The sequence below is a fragment of the Homarus americanus genome, unplaced genomic scaffold (assembly GCF_018991925.1).
Source record: "Homarus americanus isolate GMGI-L3 unplaced genomic scaffold, GMGI_Hamer_2.0 scaffold25827, whole genome shotgun sequence".
Taxonomy (NCBI): domain Eukaryota; kingdom Metazoa; phylum Arthropoda; class Malacostraca; order Decapoda; family Nephropidae; genus Homarus; species Homarus americanus.
This window is the reverse complement of record NW_024738300.1, coordinates 3,491,339-3,497,338: the sequence shown is the minus strand read 5'-3', so window position 1 is coordinate 3,497,338 and position 6,000 is coordinate 3,491,339. Positions and strand designations below refer to the sequence as shown.

The following is a 6,000-nucleotide window of genomic DNA, read 5'->3' as shown; positions in this document are numbered from 1 at the left end:
AATTATATATATATATATATATATATATATATATATATATATATATATATATATATATATATATATATATATATATATATATATCAATGATGATCTAATAGAAAAAATACGTGTATTACACTTTCTAAGTTTCCATCTATTCAAAGGTCATTTTAATACTACTTGCTTGTTGGTATGTAATTCTCTACCACATTCTCTTCTGTATTTGGAGCATTTGCGCAGTGTGAAATATTCAAGAAACTTCACCAACGTAGATTGCCTACGAGGAGATTCTGGTCAATAAACACCACAAGGCACGTGTCAGCGTCTCACTCTTCTCCTGACCCGCGCGCTGTCCACAACCTGCTTTAGGGACCTACACTTACCACTGTGCTTAACGTAAGGCTCTACACAGTTGTTGTGGCTTTGTAGGCTCGCTCGTGATTAGTTTATTCTACTGCAGTTATCGTGTCATAGAGTAACTCAAATTAAAATAATGTTCTCCATATTCGGGTTCCATAACTTTCATGATATATATATATATATATATATATATATATATATATATATATATATATATATATATATATATATATATATATATATATATATATATATATATATATATATATATATATATATATATATATATATATATATATATATATATATATATATATATATATATATATATATATATATATATATATATATATATATGTGTGTGTAATTAACGGTTTATTGAAAGAGCTTGGCAGCCAGAAGGCTGAAAATATACAGTTACATATTTGGGGAATGGGTTACGAATTACAAATAATATACAAGTGACATAAGTGACACAAATAAGACATATAGTAACTTAGATGGGGATCAGCTCAAACTACAGTTCATTTCAACATAGTGACAGTGTAGGGAGCAGTGTTTACTGGGAGTGAATACACTGATTTATTACATGTTATTGATAATTTTTACAATGGTTGGGACTGGGCTGTTCTTATAGCGATCAGTGTGTGTGTGTGTGTGTGTGTGTGTGTGTGTGTGTGTGTGTGTGTGTGTATGTGTGTCTGTGTGAAATTAATTCTCCTCTGGGAAGCGTGTGTGAAGAGTGTACCAAAGATGAATAATAGTTCCAATATATGGATAAACAGCAACATTTATTTGGTAACGTTTCGACAAATCGTTTCTTATCACCAGACCTAAATCATAAAATTAAATACAATGGCATCGAATAAAATTAAAGCAAAGGTTAATAATTAATAACTCAGTGGTTTGTTTATTCTCTCTCTCAAGGTATTTAGTCATTTATTTATCTTATTCTATTGGCCCTATTGAGCTTTTTTCGATGCCATTGTACTCAGTTTTTGTTTTAGGTCTGATGATGACAAGAGATTTGTCGAAACGTTACCAAATAAATGTTGCTATTTATCCATACGTTGGTACTGTTATTCGTCCCTAAGAATACAACGAAGGGGCAGGCCTTGTGTGAAATACAACAAAGGGTAGTATAGCTTTTGTTGCTCCTGTGGTACCGTGGTAGTGTTCCCTACTCACAAACAGACGTCCCAGGGTCGAGTACTGTTTAGCGAGGTAATATATGTATCTTAAAGTCAGAGTATTATATGGACTGTTGCCTAAGTACCCACTGTGAATTGCATAAATATTTTATCTGTGAATGAAAACTGAAGTAATTGTAAATTTTCCAAGCATATATTACATACAAGTCATTAAGAGAACAATACTGAAGCGCCTGGTGCCAGCTATATGCTAAGATTTTGGAAAGTATGATGAGATATGCGTATGTGAAAATTGGAAACAATCTGGCAAATCTATAATGATTCAGTAATTAGGCTATTTTTTTTTTTTTTGTTTTTTTAAGTTCGAAGATATAAAACAAAAACAAATCAAATTAACTACAAATCACGAACAGCCACTGCCATTTTCGCACCTTTATTTCTATTAATATATAATGAATGTTCTCGTCTAAGGAATCACGATTGTTAAGAGAAAAGTACAAGTTACTAATCCAAGTGATTTTTTTAGTTTTGTGATAAAATACTTTCTAACCTATTAATAGGAAGGTAATATTGTGTCATACTGAAACTCTTCAATAAAAGCGTAAATTCAAATAGTGGCGTCGAGTGTTATCAAACTGCAAAAATGTTTTGTTTGCACATACTGTATATAGTGACATAAATCTCGAACCATAAGTACACGGAGAGTAATTCAAAATAATTTAACTTCTTCTTGTGGCATTGATCGTAAAGGCTACGGTTATTAATGAAAATCAACATTGAGGAGTTTATATCACACATTACAGTAAAAAAATAAGACATTTGATAACTTTATAAAGTATCAAATCTTGAGACGTCATTAATAAATCTACAAATTACGGTATAAGCAAATGAATTGACCTTAAGGAAGTTTGAGAGAAAACAGTTAGAACTTCCCTAAAGTCTGAGAAAGATTTTATCCTTTGAAAAAATTATTACTCGTTGTTTTTCTCTTGCTGTCAAAGTGATAAGGCGCTGTTGTACCGAGTCTTCATAACCCGAATGTGGTTTTCTATATACCCTGTACTGTGTACTTAACTGTACCATAATATTATTAACGCTGAAAATAGAGTTTATAAAAGTCATCATTTAACTAACTTACGCTTCTTATTAAACACTGTATCGCCTTTAATTTGTTATTGTTGAAGTCAAGTGCTTACAAAACTCAGTGATACTGCTCAGTATTGGACTAAACCATCAAGGTAAATTAAATATACCTAAATTTTAGTTTGCCTCACCATCTAATTTATAGAAACAGGATTAATTTATGCACAGGAACTTGGGATTACCATCACTTGGTATGTGTGAATGCATTGCATAATTTTTATCTCTGCCTTTTGTCTTCAGCCGTTAACACTATATTATACAGGCATGGAAGAACCACCAAAACTATTTTCTTCAAAAATTATTTATTTAAATTACACACAGATTTTGTGGCTAAATACACATTTAATTCTGCACAGAACGATGGTGAGACAACGAACCATTCGAGCGACTGATGTACATGATCGCGCATGGTTTGTATGGATGTGGGAGAGCGGTAAGACTGCCCGGGACATAGCCCAAGAAACTGGCAGCAGCGTTACGACTGTGAGGCGATGGGTTAGACGGTGGAAGCGAGAGGGCAACATAAATACAAGACCTCGAAGTGGTAGACCTCGTTCTGCGACGCCGCGAGCATTACATGATAATGTTACAGATCGCCTGTCTACTGATTCATACCCCTTCTTTAGCCAGACAAACTCCCGTTATTATTGTCACCCACTATCCTGTACAGCCTGTTCGAAGAAAATATGCGTGATGTGCAACCTTTACTCCACATTTCGACAACATATAATCGATTTAATATTCAAGAAATGTCTAGTAAATGGTTATAGACCATCTTTATATCAATATCCATAGTTACTTAAATGATAAATGTTATTATAGTACCTCTATGTTTAATCAATAGCAACGATAAGTATCCGTGATACAGAATACTCTTTCAGAGTTTCTAAACACAGTCGACTATTTACAGATTCACACAAACTTCAGTAAATCAATTATTGTTAGACTAAAATTAATCAATTTTTAATGTGTAAATGGATACATAGATCTAAGGTTCAACCGTGAATTTTACATTCCCTTTTCATAAAAATCAATTAGATATTCTGTCTACTGTGTTTACGTCTTTAGGGGAAATAAACAGTACTCATTAGTTGATTAATCACTTACCACCACAAAGCTTTATGGTTCGATAATAATAAAGGCGAAGTTCATCATAAGGTTATAGCTGGCAGTATTTCACTGTCTTCGACTGGAATTAGTTCCAACGTATGTATATATGCTAATAACCACATAAAAGCATAAAAAAAAATAAAACACGAAGTTCCCAAGCGTTTTGTATTTGTATAACTGACAGCATCAGAGATCTAGGTGTTTTCTTTTTTGTCATGTGGTTACCAGCATATACACAGATCAATAAATATATATATATATATATATATATATATATATATATATATATATATATATATATATATATATATATATATATATATATATATATATATATATATATATATATCTTGATAAAATCACACGGGAAAATGGAAACAACGGAGTACCTTAGCTTTCGTCTTTATTCAAGACATCTTCAGAGGCAACTGATTACATGGACAGAGAGAGGCTTAAATATACAGGGTGACCTAAAAACATGAGGTCAGGTCATAATGATGACATCCACTAATCCCCACACCAACACAACCGTAGAGGAGCTTAAGAGAAGGGTGGTGACGTGACTAGACAGGTCAGGTCAGAAAAAAGGGACCCACAAAATAACTGTCATACATCAAGATCAAAGGTTTTCAAAGCATTTTTAACCTTGGGCCACTGACAAATAAATTTATGTAACATATTATCAGTTTTGAACTGACCAAAGCCTGTTCAACGAGCTTATGGCTCCGTGAACCTTTAATAGGGACTACCCGTGCCGCTTAGGTGATCATAGTAACGTTTTACCAAATCCGGCTTCGAAACACGAGGATCCATTAGCCCAATAAAGCACACGGACTTCTACATATAATCAACACCTCACCCGCGCCAGGACTCGAACCCACGATCTTATGTGTATGACCGGGGAACGTTACCTCTTACACCACTAGGACACTAAAAGCAATCCTAGACTTTGTTATATTTCACACAAGGCCTGTTCATCGAGCTTATGGCGCCGTGAACCTCCAAGGGAATTGCCCGTGCCTCTTGAGTGGTCAGAGAGTAGCGTTTTACCAAATCCAGCTTCGGATTGCTTTTAGTGTCCTAGTGGTGTAAGAGGTAACGTTCCCCGGTCACACACATAAGATCGTGGGTTCGAGGTCAGGTAAAAAAACATGACATCCACTAATCCACACACCAACCACACAGTAAACGTAAGAAGAGATTATAAGAACGGGCGACATAACTAGTCATGTCACGTCAGGTAAAAAATATGAGACCCACCAATCATCTATCATTCCGGGATTTAGAAACCTTCCATATCAAGATATGCTAAAGAAACTAAACTTGCATTCCCTAGAAAGACGAAGAGTGCGGGGAGATATGATAGAAGTATTTAAGTGGGTGAAAGGAATCAATAAAGACGACATAGATAAAGTTCTTATAATATCCGAGAAGGATAGGACTCGTAGCAACGGATTTAAGTTGGACAAGTTTAGGTTTAGGAGGGAGATAAGAAGGAACTGGTTCACAATTAGGGTGGTGGACGAGTGGAACAAGCTTCGGAACTTTGTAGTAAGTGCTGGAACGCTGGAAAGTCTTAAAAGGAGGATAGATAGATTCATGGATGATGGAGTTGGTTGTAACTATAGCCAGGAGCTGCCATGCACAAGCAGACTCCTTATTTTCTTATGTTCTTATCTACCTTACATGCTTTTTTAACCTTAAGCCACTGACAAATAAATTTGTGTAACATATTATTAGTTTTGTACTGACCATCCACTAAGGTTAAAGAATACATTTCCCTAATCAAACTTGCTTCATCTAGAAGTCTTTCTGTGACACATGATGGTTTATAAGAATGTAGGAAAAATGGCACAGCAAAAATGGCAATAGGAAAATATGGCACCGGAAAAAGGGCATAATCATCAGACTAGGATATAATGGCACATTAATTTTTATTGACATATTTTCGCTAAAATTTTATAACGTTTGTTTCTGAAACTTACTTAGAGTTATATCAACGTCATAACATAAAACATTTATTACCTTTAACTAAAACATTCTACCGGATGTTAGTGAAAACGTGTACATAAATGTATTACAAAATTAAAAATGTCACATTGCATATTATTGTTTAAGATTTCCAACGAATGTTGTGGCAAAACTACAGGAAGATCTAAATAAATTTTTCTAAAGGTCTGAAAAATGGCAAATTAAATTTAATGTGGACAAATGTAAAGTACACGTAGTAGGTAGATAGGCAGCTACCAAACAG

General features: G+C 34.0%; 1 protein-coding gene across 1 annotated transcript in view; it reads left to right on the top strand.

Moving 5' to 3' along the window:
• The first annotated feature begins 275 nt into the window (after nucleotides 1-275).
• LOC121873931 (probable glutamate receptor) overlaps nucleotides 276-6,000 on the top strand; it is a 65,971-nt gene continuing 60,246 nt past the window's right edge. Inside the window, exon 1 of the mRNA XM_042377810.1 lies at nucleotides 276-378. The gene's annotated coding sequence lies outside the window, so the exon portion shown is untranslated. The remainder of the gene's footprint in view (nucleotides 379-6,000) is intronic.